We start from the raw sequence: 18,121 nt of genomic DNA, 5'->3' as shown, positions 1-18,121 counted from the left end.
TGAAGTCATTCGCAGCACAGCATGTGATCCAAACACCAGCCGACTGGCTCCACCGAAATTAGATCAGTGTATCGACTGCTAGCTTAACTCGGACTGCGCCTTAATCAAGGAGCTGCCTCTGCTTTCCTGCATCCCTTGCTCAACTCCAACCAGAGGAAAAAAAAAAAAAAAACGTGAATCACCTTAGGAGTAGAAAACGAGGTCCAAAATTGAGCTGCTCGGAGAACAGTCAGGAGTCCTGGCGGAGTTCCTCCAGGCCTCCGATCTCCCTTGGACAGTGGGTAAACTGTACAGAACTGTATGGATTCTTAAGTCAGGGCTGGGAGGATGTTCGTAATACAAAACGCCTCATAGTCCCGGCATGATTTTATTAAAAAATCATGAATAAAAAAAATATATATATATAGATGAACAGGGGGAGCATATCGTGAAAGAAAGCTGTCCAGTGGCTCAAAAGGAGACTTCGGACATCAGAACAAACCAACATCTGAGACAGATTTGACACTGAAGCGAAGCTGCTTCTGCTCATGGCAACAATTAAAACAGGTGCAGGGAATTTTAACACCTGGCTACGCAAAATACCAAGTATTCTCATTAGGGATGCATTTGTTGCCTGCCTGTACCATGTACAGCTGAGTAACCTTCATCTTTCAGACAGCAGCAGACACAGATGATGTCAAACAAGTGACAAGGTTATGGCCTGAGAATCGTTACTGAGGTGGCAGTGCCTCATGGGTCCTGGAAGAAATAGTGAGACAATTTGCTGCCAGACAAACACAAGCCAAGAGAGCCAAGAATCCTCTGGGACTCACGTATGACAACCTTGGAATGAAGGGACATCAGAATTGGTGCTGCGAAAGCCTCCCAGAACCAACGCTGATGTGAGACCGGCAACGTAATCATTCTATTCTCCTCTTCACGTTTGTCTCGGTATGATTCTGACAATCAGCTGTGCGGGACGAATACGAGATCACAGAGTCTCTGCAGGGATAAGAGGATCCGGAGCACCTGCTTGCTCCTGCAGAGCCAGTTCTAAGTACACAGACAGCAGGACGCTCTAAAGCAATTTCCAAGCCTGTAGAGGTAATTTACAGAATTTTATAAGCATGCTGTAACAAACCTCATGTTTTCGCTGTGTGAGAACAATTCAAGTTTGAATTAAGTAATCAATTCGCCATCCTTGATTGCTAATACTGGACACAAATGTCTGGGAATCACATCATAGCCCACAGAGACAAATTTTCTCTCCGTCTAAGCCTCTTACACCTCTTCCAGTTTCTATCGTTATGGCCAATCTGTTGGGTGCGAAAAGAGGGACTCTGTACAGACACCGTGTTGTTTACAGACACAGTGTTGTTTTTGAGTCAAGAAAGATGGGCTTGCCAAACGGGATTTGGACACAAGGGAAGAAGGTGAATGGGCTTGTAGTCAAAGAAAAGATCTGAGAAAAGGGCTTTGTAGAGAGTTCAAATGAGCGAGCAGTCATAAGAGAAACAATTTCATGAAAAAACAAACAGCAACAACAAAAAGACTGAACAAAACGGAAATTTTGGTGGCTTTGTGGTTGTTCTCAACAGAGCGAGGGAAGCAGTGCTGCAGTTTGAACTGGGTGGGGGGAAACAACTAGCTCAACGGAAAGGAAGCTAAGACCACAGTCCATGTTAGTCTTTAACAACATTTCCATCAAAATTACCCAGAACAATTACTCCCAGGAACTTTTTTCAAGGGAACATTTGGTTCCTCCAGTTGTTCCTCAACATTTTGTTCCTCCGCTGTCTGCGTTTTCATCGTGGTCTAAAGCACCACGAAGATTAGGCAAATTAATCCTGTGATGTAGAGTATGACTGCACGCGACAAGCCCTTGGCAAGGATATAAAGCCTTGAAGAATGATTACTAACACAAAGTAAGCTGACTTTAATGATGTAACGATGTTAAATATTTGCTCGGCTTATCGGAACACGTAGCAGGCTCCGATTGTAACGGAAACCTTTGAACGGTAACAAAAGAGCTTGCTGTAACCAAGTTGGTGGCGTAGTGGTTAGGATCTGGCGCTATCGCTGCCGTGGCTCGGGTTCGAATCCCGGCATGGAATGAATTATTTTTTCGGACAGTCTATTTCCTGAAATCTGATAACGACACTGCAACAACATGAAGCAGGGAGGAGATTCAAGCTGTGCTGCTGTTGATTGCGCTGTATTTGCTAAAAAGGTCGTTGAGAAAACGCTGGAAAAGAGACGAGCAGTGGAAGTAAAGCGAATTCAGAATACTGGTGATGCTAAGCAAACGGATTTTATCAGATATTTCCGAGATGACACAGACGAATGCGCACGCATTAAGGCCTGAACCTCGTCGTCGGTCCATCGGCGGTATTTTTTAAGAAACTCCATTGTGTTGATTCAAATCACAATAAACAATTAAAGCTGCAAGCAGCGATGAACGGGCCCTCGCACCTGGGTGCACGTTGGGGCTGCTCTGCCAGGGGAATGCTATTAAAATTTTTAAGCACTTTTTAGCACTTACATATTGTTAGGAGTGTATCACGATGTAAAATGAATCATTTCCTGTTGCCAGCAGGTGGTGCTATGACCATTACTGGATCTTGGCATGTAGATGTATGTCAGGCTGGGACTTTTATCAAACGTGAAGTTTGGAGCAGATTGGACATTGGCGAAACATCGAGATTTGTGAGACCGCCACGCCCACGCCGTGCAGCCAAAACTCAAAAGCTTCACAATTTATCATCGGCAAGGCCTTTAGATGAGACCGACCGAATGTGATGCCGATCTGATGAAATCTCTAGGAGGAGTTCGTTAAAGTACGAGGCCTGGAAATGGCAAAAAAAAACAGAGCAAAAATTTAAGAGATAAATCAAAATGGCTGACTTCCTGTTGAGTTTACGGCATGGATTCAAGAGACGTTTTTGTATGTATGGCCATGGTACAGATGTTTACCGAACTTCGTACATGTAGGTGAAACGTAGCACGAGGCACACATCTGTGAAATTTTGTAGGTGGTGCTATCGAGCCATTTTGTCACACTCAATTCTGGAACCCCTATGTCTGGGCTCTCTAAAATGTGATTCAAGAAGAAGAAGAAGAAGAAGAAGGAGAAGAATCGGAGCAGATCCAATAGGGCTTCGCACCAGCGGTGCTCGGGCCCTAACTATTACTGTACGCACCGCAACAGACCAAAAAAAAAATGCTGCTTGCACTCAACCAATCAGCATATTCAGCGCACAAGTCCAACCTCCAAAGGTCCTGAACTTTAAAAAGTATAACCTCCTGAGTAGGGACTTCCTGAGGGGGAACTTAATTTAGACTTTTGGAGTACCTCAAAAAATCCCAAGTTCCTGGGGAAAGTTCCTGTGGTAGAAACGCGACTTTTGTGACCGTTTTAATTATCTGCATTTTATATTAGCTAGCATGGTAAGATATGATCAGATATGGGTGTATTTTTGGCACTATGACCTTGTTCTGTCTCAAACCGGTATTATTTTATTGTTTTCTCACGCTCCTCTGAAAACACACTAGTATCAGACCTTCACTCTATATCCTCATACCAAGCTCTAGTTCTCCATCTACATGATCACATTTGTAAGGAATGTTTTGTTTTTTTTTAAATAATAAAAAAAAAAAAAAAACCACAACACACCACCACACACTAGCCTACTGTCCTTCTGGCTTTGCGGTCATTTTACTCGTGGTCTTCCTGGGACGAATGGGTCTTATGATTCTTGAAGACGTGGGAGCAGAAACAGAAGACTGAAGCCAGCCATTTCCAGCTCTACAGATATGATGTAAAAAGACATGTTCAGAGCAGGCTGTGTCAGGATGGCAGGAAGATGGATTTCCTTTCATTCAGCGATCTAAAATTTGGGCATCTGTTTTCATCAAGACGCGTACAGAATCACTAAGCACATTATGCAGATTGGGTTTACCATAAGAATGAAATTACTTTCTCAAGGCTGCAGAGCTGGCTTATTTCCATAACAAAGTCTATTTAAATTTGAAGCTAATTGTAGGAGTCCTATGAAATAAAACACAGACATAAACCCTATAACAAGCTCCAAGTTAGAACTACTGCTCTCTTTTATCACCCTTTTTTTTTTTTTTTCCGGTCATTTATGCCATTGGTATGAAATGACACCTCAAGAAATTTAGGCATCTGCCAAAAGCCATAAATGTAACGTAAACGATCCGAGTTTAAACCATGGCGTTATTGAATGATCTAATCTAACTGGTTATAAGGTGTTGATTAGTTTTCTGTACCAGCAACTGTGTCAATAGTTCTGGCTTCAATTCAGATTGCAGGTTTATATTAACATTCTAGTCCTAAGACGTTATTGTTTCTATAGTAACAGCTCATTCTCAGGGACTTGTATGGCCGACACGCCACACATTCAAAAACTAAGAATAAACAAAACAAACGTGTTGCTATTTAACAAAGAAAAATATATACGTGTTGATATAATAACGTCTAATGTTATGAGATATTTTTAACGAATTTCTCTGTAACAGGAAGTTCATATTTTTTTTTTGTCTCAAGTCCAAAAGGGAGGAGATTGAGAGACTGGTGAGGTGATGCAAGTGAACAGAAACTAACAAAGTAATGAAGTCCCTAATCTCAACTCATCTCCGGAAGAAATGAGGTCAGAGATTTGTTTTCTGCTTACTCACCTTCAGGCATTTTATACACCGAACCAAATTTTTCTGCAGTGGGGAAATCTATAATCCCCTCATCCCATTCCTCGGCATGTACAATCTGCTCACAGCGGGCAGGCACTCTACTTCCAATTTAAGACGACGCTTAACCGACTGAATGAATGTGTCTTGTTCTACACCACTCTCAATAGTACTAAGGCACAAGGAAACAAACAAGAAAAAAAAACCTTTTCCAAAAAAAAAAAAAAAGGAAAAAAAGAAAGAAAAATGGTCCCTCCAGGATTTTGCGATCGCAGAAATTAACGCAAAAGTCAAGGAAACGCCGCGACATTCAGAGGAGCTTGTGACTTTTCTAAATTACCGCAGATTTGGGCCGAGACGCTTTATGTGATGTCATCACAACGCTCATTCGGCCAAAGCTCTCTTCAATTCATGTGCGTCAAACATAAGTACGGCTAAAACGTCTCATTTACCAACAAACATCACTACAAAAGGTCGTGCAAAACAATTTCGTGCAATTGCAATGTTGCCAATTCAAGTCGTTTTCCACAAAAAAAAAGCATAAATTTTATTCTAATATTTCTAATATACTGGATTTTTGATTTCCCTGAGCCGGAAGCCGTAATCATCTAGATGAAAACAAAAAAAGGCTTGAAATATTTCACTTTATGTTATGTGTATCGAATCTAGAATATATGAATTATCTCTCTCTTTCATAGATATATATAGACATTATATATATATATATATATATATATATATATATATATAATGTATATATATATATATATATATATATATATATATATATATAGACATTATATATATATATATATATATATATATATATATAGACATTATATATATATATATATATATATATATATATATAGACATTATATATATATATATATAAATATATATATATACATACACACACACACACACACACACACACATAATATATATACATATATATATATATATATATATATATATATATATATAAATAAATGTGTGTTTGAATATGTTAATTCAATTACGGAAAATGAATCCTTTTCATTTTTTTGAGACGCGCCTGTATTTACACAGAAAATAGAGGTTATGTATTTCAGCATGAGGTCCTGATTCAGTCTGCTATCCAGGAGAGTATACCCACAAGGAGATGACAGGTGCGTTGGAACAGCTGTTCATAACTGCAGTGTCATTGCTGGAGAGCTCTTGCCATGGGAAGTGCAGGTATCTCTGAGATGGAAGGGTATTTAAACCATGAGTTTTCCATCTGAAGTGTTTTTGAAGTGCAGAACAATGACTCGTCGAAAATCCAAGGGCAGAAATAGAATAATGCCTGTCGTGCTTTGGAAAACACAAAAAAAGAGACACATGCATTGTCGGGAGTCCCTCTATAATCACGAGCCGGTCGGGCTTCCTCATATTTCCACATGTTTTATAGGGAGGACTTAAGACTCTCCAACATAGCACACACAATAAAGATAGCGGAATGTGTGTATAGTTACCAGCTATGGTTACTGATTCATAAATGGAAAGCATGTGACGTGTAATAAGCCGTAATAAAGATTAAAACAAATAAAAAGACTTGAAATATTTCACTTTATGTGTCATGAAACTACAATACATGAAAGTTCCACGATTTTTTCAGATTTTTTGAGATGCACCTGTACATGCTTTTTCCTTTTTTCTGATTCTGCTGTAATATAGAGCGCTGCATATCAACTGAATAAATGATGCAGCTATAATTGTGTGTGTGTGTGTGTGTGTGTGTGTGTGTGTGTGTTTGTATGGATATCAGAGTTGTGGTGTGTACTGGAAATCACAAATCCCACCCCATGTATACGAGTCAAAGAAGGTTACTGAGCTTTGAAGTTTTTTTGCATTGTGTAAAGAATCCGGTGTTTAAAGGGTTAAAATTCTGAAAATGAATGAATGTTTGGTAATTATGATTAGAACTGATACTGGTAATAAATAAATAAATAAATAAATAAATAAATAAATAAATAAATAAATTGCCGTCATTGACGTCAGTGAAAGTGGAAGAAAATTTAATATCTAATATTTCTTTGACTTTTTTTTTAATTTTTTTATTTTTTTTTTTATTTTTTATTTTTTTAAATGGACTTGTCCTTTATGGACCTGAGTGGGTTTTTTTTTTTATTTTTTAAACAATGACACTGCATAAAAATTATGAACACATCAAAATCAATGTTGTTGTTAATCACTGACATATTAAAGACTGAAATAATCAAAGAAAAAAAAATTCTGCTTTTTATTAAAAAAAAATGTAAAAAAAAAAGCATCTGTGGCATTGTGTAAACAAACCAGCATTTAAAAGGTTAAAAATCTGAAAATGAATGAATGTTTGGTAATTATGATTAGAACTGATGCTGGTTAAAAAAAAAAAAAAAAAAAAAAAAAATTCATCGATGTCAGTGAAAGTGGAAAATAAATTACTAAATAATATTTTTATGAGTTTTTGGACATGGACATGTTTGTCCTCTATGGACCCATGTGTAGCTTCTTTAATTGATGCACAAGGGTTAAGGAAACCCGTGAAACTTTTGTCTTACCCTAAGAGATCAAATCTGAACCTCGAATAGATGTTGACGCCATTCTTATCTCTATCAAGTCCTCCACAGAGAAGAATCTGGATAATTTGAAGGACATTAAATTAAAGAAATATAAATGTGATACGGAGGATTATCTTCGGAATGAGGTACATCCTTGGGACATTACACCAGTTGTTACCACGTCCAACATCAGTGGAAGTGAAACTCATGAGACCAGTGTACCACGACATGGACCATCATCACGATTTCGTAATCGGGCGAGACTCACTGGACCACCGAATTATAACGGTCGGAGTGATTCTACTGATCGTGAGTTTACCCTGGACAGGGATTCCAGTGCTTGTGCAAGCCTCTCTCTTGGGAAGGCGAGCTCCTTTTACGGGGTCAACAAGGAAGAAGAAAAAATGCCGAAGAGGTTCAACGGCCTCAAAGAAATAATCAACGACCGTGGACTCGGAGCTCCTCAGAGAGACGTTAATCAAAATTTCTGCAAAAGAGCTGTCTGTTGATCAAATTGGTGTTTAGTACACCGTTTAGACCTGGAAGTACTTTTTGCCTGAATATTTCTAAATCATACCTTTTATTGTTAGGTTGAACAAGATGTGATGAAAACTTGCTTATCTTCTAGTACGACATTCTCACAACCTTTCGTTGAACGAGAGAAAAGCTTTGACCGAATTGATCAGTGATCCGAATATTATAATAAAACCTGCGGATAAAGTAGTCCAGGATACGACTAAATATCAGCAAGAAATTCTCTCCCAATTACAAGATTCGAGGTTTTATAAGAAGCTTCCCAATGATCCGGCTAGTACTCATCAATCTGAGGTTTTGTCCTTTTTAAATAATGTAAAAACACAAGCTTGGATATCCCAGGATATCCCGATTAGGCCTGTATTTAACAATCTTCCCAAGATTCACAGATCCTCCAGGACATCCAATTGTGGCACGGACGAACTCCATTTGATCTCCCTTATCGCAGTCAACACTGTGTGTGCGACAGATCTGAGGATGGAAACGTGCTGTCGATAGAGGTCAAAGGAAAAACGACCAGACTGGTTCGAGCTGGCAGGAAGGACACAGTAGCTCATAAAAATCACTCTTTACAACCATGGTGAGCAGAAAAGCATCTCAGCATGCACAAATCATCGAACCTTGAGGTGGACGGGCTACAACAGAAGTTCACATTGGGTTCCTCTCCTGTCAGCCAACAACAGGCCATCATGTGCACAGACTCATCGAACCTGGACAGCTGAAGATTACAAGAAAAGAAAAAAAAAAAGTGTTGGTGAGTCTGTTCTCATGATCACCTCGGATTCTTGTTCTCGGATGACAGGAGTGGAAGCTGACGTGGTCTTCTGCTGTTGTAGTTATTGGAGTTACTATAGACTTCCTGGCAGCTCAGACCTATCTGGTCATTCTCCTCTGATCGCTCTCAACAAGCGGTTTCAGCCTGCAGACCGTCTGCTCACAGGATGCTGTTTGTTTTTCACACCATCCTCTGTAAACTCCAGAGACTGCTGTGTGTGAAATTCCCAGGAGATCGGCAGTTTCTGAAATAATCTAACCAGCCCATCTGGCACCAACAACCACGTCACATGTTAAAGTCACGGAGATCACGCCTTTTCATCAGCCAATCGTCGCCTTTGACGATTGGCTGATGAGATAACTACATGAACGTGCAGATATTCCTAATAAAGTGGGCGGTGAGTGTAGATGAAAATATTTTACATTGTAGTAACTGTTAGTGTGTTTTTAATCTCAAATCTCATTGTTGTTAGTCTTTTGAAATACATTTTCACTGTGTAATTGATGATTTTTTTGTTTGTTTGTTTGGTTTTTTTTTAGGTAGGAACTCCTCAACAGAGTCACATCAGTGCATGGTAAAGGCTTTCACATGTAGAACACCGATTCAAATTTTCCTTTGGAACCGTTGTAAGCTTTTGTATCTAACCAGACGGGACACGTCAATGCATGGACGAATACATTAAAACAGGTGTCGGTGGAAATAAGACAAATATGTTGCCTGTGCACTTACTGATGCATATGAAATTAGTCTACTGTTGGAACAAAAATGACTTTCAAATAGTTTTGTCACACATTACAGACCAAATATATTTACTAAGAGTTACAGCGATGGGAATACTCCTGTGACGAGATGATATACTGCATAATGGGTATGACTGTTTTTGAACTGTAGTATTTTTATTTTGAAGACATCAAGGACTTACAGATGTTGGCCTGCACAGACGTCTAATCCAGTCCTACCTACAAAACACCACACCACACCACACTTCTCTTCTCTCTGCCCTGTCTGGATGGCTGACGAGCACCAATTTCTCTTCAGAATTAAATGTAAAAAATAAAAAAAAATGTAAAAAGCGACATAACCACCTGAATATTACAAGAGCGAAGAACTTGCTTTACTTCAGAAATAAATGTTAATTGCAAAGGAAACCTATTTATCCACTGTATTTCTCCGTGCTCCATTTTCAAGGGTGACATTTCTTTATGAAGTCCCTGCTGTGTGAGGTATAGTTTTAAAAATCTAACCTGCCATTGACGAACACTAACGTTGTCCATTAGACCTATACGTCTTTCTTTTATGGAACACGAAATGAGGACGAGTATTTACTCACACTCAGCATTCACTTACTTTATAGAAAAAAAAGACGCGGTGATATCGGTCTCTTCTGTCATTCTGACTTTCCTTTTGTGTTCCAAAACCTGTGTCATACAGGTTTGGAACAAATCAGCTGACTGTTTTTGTAGCGTGGACATTGTTACAAAATGTCAATTGCAAAGTAAACAAGGTTTAGACTTAATTTAGACTTAATCTCGTGTAGTAATCTCTGGTGAAATTTGGTTTCATTAGATATACTAACCTCAAGTAAATACCCCTGGAGTAAAGAGTAAATACAGGTTTTAAAAAAAAAATTAAAGAAGTAAATGTAACATTTTGATCATGAAAAGTTCAAAATGAATTAAATTAAGTCAAAAACAGTTAGTAAATGTAGCACATTTGTTTTGTTAAATAATTGTCTAATTTTTTTTGTTACATCTACGTAGGTTTTCAAATATATCTATTCATTTTTTAATTATTTTTTTCCACTTCCTATTGCATCGACTTAGGATTTTAATTATATCTACTCTACTTTTTATGCGTCATGGTAGAACTAAATGTAGTTATTCAGATCTACTTTTCTTTTTTTTTTTACTTACATTTACTCAATTCATAAATTATATTTGAATGATTTCACAGCTTTAAAAAGTACTCAATATTTTTAAGTGTCAAAATGTTTCACCCAAAAAAAAACCAAAAAAAAAACAACAATTTTTTAAAAAATTGAGTACATCATAGTTTTAAGTTTTTAGAGTGTGGTCCATCTCAGAGATTTAGAGGACATATTCCTGTACAGAATGGAAATGATCGATGTGGTAATTGTGCTCAGTACAATAATACATTCAAGACATCCTTTTTTCTTTTTTTTGTCATCCAAGGACTGGTTAAAAAAAAAAAAAATATATATATATATATATATATATATATATATATATATATATATATATATATAAAATTTTTAAATTATTGTGCTTCCACTCATGTTGTCTGTCTGATCCGTTGTCCTTGGGGTCTCGGCTATGTTGGGAAAACATCACGCTAAGAGTTCTATCAGAAGAAAGGGTGTTAATTATCCTGTCGTGGCCCATTATCTTTCTTCGAATCATGATGTTTCCTCCTTATCTTCAGTGGTATTGAAGTGACTGCGCCACCGAGAGGGGTTATTTCGGATTGTTACTCTTCAGACTTTACCTCCAATGGGCATGAACGATGAAGCATTGTTTCATGTGATGCTATAGTGTTATGTTTATTTGTCTATGTAATTTGTACATTTTTGATTTTGATGCAATGATGACCGATCATTGCAGTGATCGGTCATGTGTTGATTTTAGATGAGGTCGTGTTGAATAGATTGTTCGTATATACCTGATGAAGGTGACGGTCGTGACGTCGTGAATAAAGCGATTTTGATACATGTGCACGTACTGTTAGTGATGAGGATCTTTTCGAGTTTTTTTTTTTTTATACTTCTTTTTTTTTTTTTTTTAAATATAAGCTGTAACTTGTCTCCAGATCACTTGAGAACTTCTGTAGCTCTCTAGACTATAATTTAAAAAATATATATTTTTGCTGCCAGATTCCACTCAACACTTTTTGGTATTTTTTTCCCCCGCTTTTAAAATAGTGTTTGGTTGTTTTCTGTGGAAAATTGCTCTTTTTTTTGTTTGTTTTTTACTTCTTTCCATCATGCAACAGTCCCAAACAGTGTGAACTTTGTATATTCAGAAATGATATTTTCTTTTATAAAAAAAAAAAAGACAAAAGAAAAACTTTTTTTTTTTTTTTTTTAAAGACATCCAAAGGACTACAGCCCTAATAGTACAAAAACGTGTGCCATTATCCCAAACAAAAACACTCTAACTTGTACAAGGCTTTCTGTTCCTAACGTTGTATTAGGGGGGGAAAAAGTCCATTACACCGCCACCATCTCCGTTTTAGGGCTGGGCCGAGAAAAGCCGTAATGGCGTCATTTATGTAACCTGTGGTTCTTTCTGAGATCGATATCCTGAGAGAGAGGAGAACAAGCTCCTCGTGTGAGAGATTACATCCTTTACAGGACTCCTTTATTATCACATTACAGCAGTAAGAACCTGATGAGAAACCAGGAATAGGTCTCCACATGTTTGATGAACAGAGAGCTCCTAAAGTGGTGGATACCGATCCACACTGAACCGAACACGTCGTCCAATAAAACACCTAAGGGCTTAAAAGGTCACTTTAATTCGCTTTCACCAGTTGCACAGATGGATAAATAAACCAGAAACAGTTCTGATAAAAATACAGCAGCTTCCACAGAGGCCCGGTGACAGCTAATACATTTTACATAACACACACACACACACACACACACACTGTCCTGTTATCTTCTGCTCAGCAAAGACACAGCAGTTTAACGACCCTGTTGAATAATCTATAACCAGCCTTCCCTTCGCACCAGCGAGATCCTGCTGGTTGTGCATTCGGTGTGTTTGCGTAGTCCTTATAAATGTGGGAACTCTTCAGATGAGACGTATTACAGAACCACAGATGTAAAGAAAAAAGGGCAGTACGACGTAATATCGATAGCGTGAACAATATCTTCACAATACACTTTTCTGATATATTGTGCATATCAGTAATTTTATAATCTAGCACCGAATTAGATGGTACAATTCAAAATCGTCTTATGCTATTTCTTTTTGTAAATTTTTCAATTCTTCCTACTTTTCAGTAGTCGTTTATTTTTGTAGAAATTAAATAGAGTGTGATTCAACGCGTTACAGATTCATCATAGAAATGTCTTCACGTTTGATCGTATGACTTCTTTGTCATATCGTCCACCAAACTGGGATTGTCATTTGTTCCTGGGTTGGTAGAATCAGTGGTACCTTATCTTTTGTGCCTTTAGTATGGATCGATACCTAACTTAATGGTATCGATACCTTTTTTCAGTGTATAGTTGATTCCCACTCCCTGTGAGTCTGGAGAAACCTATAGATGGACAAGTGCCTTGAGGACAGGTGCAGCTCAAGAGGTGAGCATGAGCCACACTGGCACAAGGCCCACATCTAGCCTGGCACACACACACACACACACACACACACACATTTACTCTCTAGGACAGGGTTTCATTGAGATGCTGCCAAGCACAGTGTCTCTAGAGAGAGCATGGACTCGTGGCTGAATGCGGAAAACCGAGTAAAGTTACAGCCGTTTTCCTGGCACTATGAAGGAGCGTTGAGCGGTGACTGCAGGCCATAGAGTGCTATCATCCGGCCACCCATTTTCTATACCGGTTATCCGACTGGGTCTCGGGGAACCTGGAGCCTATCCCAGGGAGCATGGGGCACAAGGTGGGGTACAGATCCATCGCAGGGCACACTCACACACCCATTCATACACTACGGACGCTTTAGACACGCCAATCAGCGTACCATGCATGTCTTTGGGAGTACCCGGAGGAAACCCCTGCAGCACCGGGAGAACATGCAAACTCGCACACACAGGGCCGCGGTGGCGGGAATCGAACCCCCAACACTGGAGGTGTGAGACGGACGTAAAGTTAATATATTCAATGAAGCACATGCAAAAACTATAAAAGATCCAAATGACTTGCAGCTAACATCTACATCTGGATTTCTGTGAAGCTGCTCGGTGACGATGTCTATAAAAAATCGAACCGAACTGAAATAAACCGTAAATCAAGTTTACGGAATGCTTCAACCACTTCTAGGGGGGAAAAGTAGCAAAGCATAAATCAGGGAGGGATCCGAAATCCCAGTATATTCGGAGTAAATCTCAAGAGTGCTTCACTGTACCCATGTCAAAGTTGTACTCGCTTGGTAATCGATCGATCGATCATTCGGCTTCAAAACAAGAATCACCAACAGTATGTGTGAATTCAAAAGTAAAGGACGAACGCATTAGTACAAATGTTCTTTGACAATAATCTCCGTGCAGAAGATGAACAAAACACTTCAGGACGTTCTGCCGCGGGAAAGTAATCGACTTCACGGTAACTCACGGCAACGTGTGTTCGACGAGGTTCACAGCGACTCCGCTGAACCACGTTGTTGATTATTTTCCCGTGAGAGCATGTCCCCTAGTGTCTCACTCCGTACAGATCAAATGGCATTCTACAGAGTCATTATAAAGCACACTGGCTTCTCAATGGAACTGAGCAGACTGCAGAGCATGCCGTTTTCAAGCACAGCGCAAGACCTTTTTAGGGAATGGGAAACGAAGAAAGTCCACCATGTGGACACAAAGAAAACCAATAAAGCCCTGGCTGAAGGCAAATCACTTTAGTCTTTTCCCCTCTACTAAAACAACCGAGGTAAGTATCACAAGGGCAGATTGGACGAGGGCAACTATGTTACAACCCGTCCACTTAACGACACTGTCTCTATAAAACCATCGGCTCTTCAAACCGTGTACAGGAGACGTTCCAAACTACACAATTACGCCTTATTGCTTTGCTTGAAACAAAGAATGGATTTTTCCCCTCAATTTCAGAAAGGAGTTCATTGAGCGTGACAAATTAGAACATACAATGCCTTGCACAAAGACATGCCCATACTCAGTCACCTCTCCAAAGCTGATCTGAAACAGAAATCAGGTCCACAGCGAGGGTCAGGACTTCAGTTACGCCGTGCGCGCACGGATTGCACACCTTTTAATCAACGTGCACCTCTGCGCCGGTCGTCTCCGGCCAACCGATAAATCAGAGTGCTGAAAACAGAAGCAATGAGAAGTCTTCTACATCAGCCATGTTCTGATTCAATGGAGTCATCATCTGGCTCTGATCTGCTCTCAACACTGAATAGGAAATACAGCATGCGCACCACTATTCGTCTTCCGTACCGAAAAGGCTTTTCATTCACTGCTTGTTTGCAAAGCTTGCCTAGATAAGAGACTCATTTGCGATGATATTAGTTTCGCCTCTGAAAGGGTCTGAATTCCCCATGAATTTTCATGACCCGTTATCGTCTTTAAAGTCTCAGAATTGCCTTGATCTTCAACACGGACGTGCCGGAATGAAGATACACGCTAGCTATTTTCAATATGTGCCGAGATACAAGTCTTTCCAGGAATCCAAAATGAGACTGACTGCAAAGGGGGCATCTATTACTGCAGCGTATATGGCCTCAGGTTTGGATCCAGGCTCATTCAGATACACTTAGGTTCTGCCTGTGTTGCAACTGGGCCTTTGTGAGCGCTACTTTCAGCTGTAATGTAAAGAAAATGAAAGATTAAAACTGTATGTTTGGTTCGTAACTGCTTAGTAGCGGTAACACTCAACCTCCAGTTATACACAACTGAAATGGAGAAACAACTCTAAGCTCCATGGTGGTGCAATCAGTGCAAAGGCAAAAAAAAAAAAAACCCTAGGAAACAGTGGGATTCTCCAGTTGGACAGCATGGTGGCATGCTGGGTGCAAATAATCTGACTGATTTAAACAGACAGACAGCATGGACTGGATACTAGGGATTCCTCACCACCATTAAAAGTCCAGAAAACTAACATAACTAAATGCTGACAACAGTTAGCCTGTAATGCTAATTTAAAGCTACAAGAAGTAAAACATCATTTTAAAGTGATTTTGTTTTGCAGGTACTCTCCACTGTTGACTAGCACCATCGACTCGGAACAGATGAAACACTGACTTTGAACTTTTCTCCATCCGATCAACTTTAAAAATTCGTTTATTTGATTTATTGTGACTAATAATTGCACAAGAGAGAGTGTCACTCCCCTTTCAGGGTTACCTGCCTTTACCTTTGGTTTGTTTAACAATCAGACAAGCGCCAGTTGATAAAAAGAATAGTTTAAGCCATTGTCTTAGAACAAGTATGTTACGTTACTGAAAAATAATAATAATAATAATAATAATAATAATAATAATAATAATACAAGGTCCAGGATGCTTGTTTGTATTTGGACTGGCCTCTTGTCAGTCATTTTATAGACACGCCTTAATGCCCCTTCACATCCTCATAAATCATCATGAGGAGAATTTTTGCATATTTATTAGCCATGGAGCAGTTGAATGTCCGAGTGCGCTTTCAAGCGATGTGATGTCTTGACCGTCCCTGCGAATGGTAAGTTTAGTTAAATGTGCCGGGTCAATAAGTTAAAAAATTTTCAATCTTATTCGACTCTACACATTAACCCACCCCCAGCCCCCCCTACCCCCATCTTAGCTAATGCACCTTTAAAAAATAAAACAAAAGACAGATCTAAAACCAAATACCAAACCATTAAAATGAAAAATTCACCTTGCTACCCAAATACCAATCTACGATAATCTGATACTCTGACCACCTCAGCAAGTGGCAATGATCATCAGGAAGGAAGCGAGTTTTTTTCTCTTTAGCTTAACATCTGCATAATGAAAGGAAAAGGAAACGACGTGTGAATGAATGGAAATTTCTTGCTTATTTGATTGAGCAGAATAGAACACTCAAATGTATGCAGGAGATGCCTGCAGCTTTTTCCTTCACTCCCAAAAGCATTAGTAAGTGGAAGAAAAAAAAAAAAAAAGTGTCTACTTTAAGGGGTATCTGTTCAATCTAATCTACTGATAAATAGTGGTTGAAAACGAGGGCATAGTAGGGGCATTAGCTGGACTGTTAATCATCTGGTGCTGAGTCCAGATTCTTCTCCATCAAAAAAACGTTTAAAAACCTACTTCTAAAGAAACTGTTTCCATGCATTTTTTCCAACTCAGCTAGCAGCCCAAGTTTTGTTTTATGGAAGCGGAGGTAACTAAACTGTCAATGTATGACGTGATCAAAAAAAGTAGGAATTATCATAACACTTGCCTCGGGTGTGGTTACTGTTTGTAGGACGACCAGACAGATAACATACAAAACTTTTATAACTAGGCTAGTTTGGTGTCGCTAGCCAAGAGGAAGCACAGCGAAGCTATCACTGTATGGGTTTAACTGCTACAGTGCCCATGCAAGGTACATTATCTCTCCTTATGCTCTGCTCATATAATGTTCACGTAAACTGGAACTCATATAGACATTTACACACCTTGTTTTCAGCATCAGAGGATGTTAGTGTCTCAGTTCCAACCCCTTTACTGGTTTTATTTTTAAAAAAAATTTTTTAAAAAGACAAACAAAAAAACCCTGTATGATTGGTCTCACCTCCATTCACTGAAGATAAAATACAACACTCCGTTCACTGATGATATAAAATTACAACACCGTAGTCTTCGTTTTCGAGTGGAGAATTATTCAGGGTTAAAGAAAAAAATCTTTGGGGCTACAGGGCGAATGCCCAGGCCAGGTTTCACTCCTGGGGCATAGTGTATAGATAATGGATTGTTCCATTCTAACAGTGTCACTTTTGCCCTGAGTACACATTTACTCGATTTAGATTTTTATTCTATAATGCTGTATTTAAAGGCTAAAAGGCAATGGATGTCAGATCCAATGCATCACTTGGCGTTTATCGATTTACAGTAAACAAAAGTGCCCTCTGACTGTTTGTGTCCAAAATGATCCTGACATTGATTTCCTTTTCAGAGAACAATTACCATTAAAAGGTCAGCGAGGCTCAAGGGGAAAACCATGAATGGCGGCCTGACTCCCACAGTGGCTGTTTGTTTCTATCCAGCTACTGATCAGCGGGATTATTTTCAGCTCTGCGTGGGTGAATTATCACTGAACTGTAAAGCAGGGATGCTGCAGTTGATGAGCTCATTCTCAATCTTGTTTCAAGTCTCTCAGGCCCTAGGAGTGAAAGAAAAGACTTTCAGAGAGACGGACCTCAAGAGACCTTATCACAGTGAGGCAGAAAGGGCGGGATGACGTTGGGTGGGACTACACACACTAATATGATTACCGATGCGACGCGGGTTAATCCGGGCATTACGATTCGGGCTATGCCTGTAGGTGTGATAGTAACCCTGAAGCACTCTTACCTGCACTTTCTTACTGCTGGCTTTTGAGCTCAACTGTGAATCAGGAAATACTCGAGCTTAGAGCACTGGAACTTCTATAACTCCAAAAATCTATTTGAAATAGATTAGCCAAGTCGGCTGAAAAGGACTGCCATTTGATTAAAAAAAAAAAAAAAAAAAACAGAAGCAAGAGGGAATGTTTTCATATCTCCATTTTTTTTTTAGTGTATAAGTCATGGGTTCTCAAACTTCCACGGACCCCCCCCCTACACATTTATATTACGAATAATCAAATATTAGACTGTATTCAAGGCGTTTATTTACAGGCCTACTTGGTTTCGCTTTATTGAGACGTG

General features: G+C 39.2%; 1 protein-coding gene across 1 annotated transcript in view; it reads right to left on the bottom strand.

The window, feature by feature from the left end:
• The window catches only part of man1a1 (mannosidase, alpha, class 1A, member 1), a 108,952-nt gene that overhangs the window by 84,424 nt on the left and 6,407 nt on the right, over nt 1–18,121 (bottom strand). The gene's annotated exons all lie outside the window — the stretch shown is intronic.

This window comes from Ictalurus furcatus, chromosome 25 (genome assembly GCF_023375685.1).
Source record: "Ictalurus furcatus strain D&B chromosome 25, Billie_1.0, whole genome shotgun sequence".
Lineage (NCBI taxonomy): Eukaryota > Metazoa > Chordata > Actinopteri > Siluriformes > Ictaluridae > Ictalurus > Ictalurus furcatus.
Note: the sequence above shows the minus strand (reverse complement) of the source record. Positions and strands in the feature narration are given on the sequence as shown.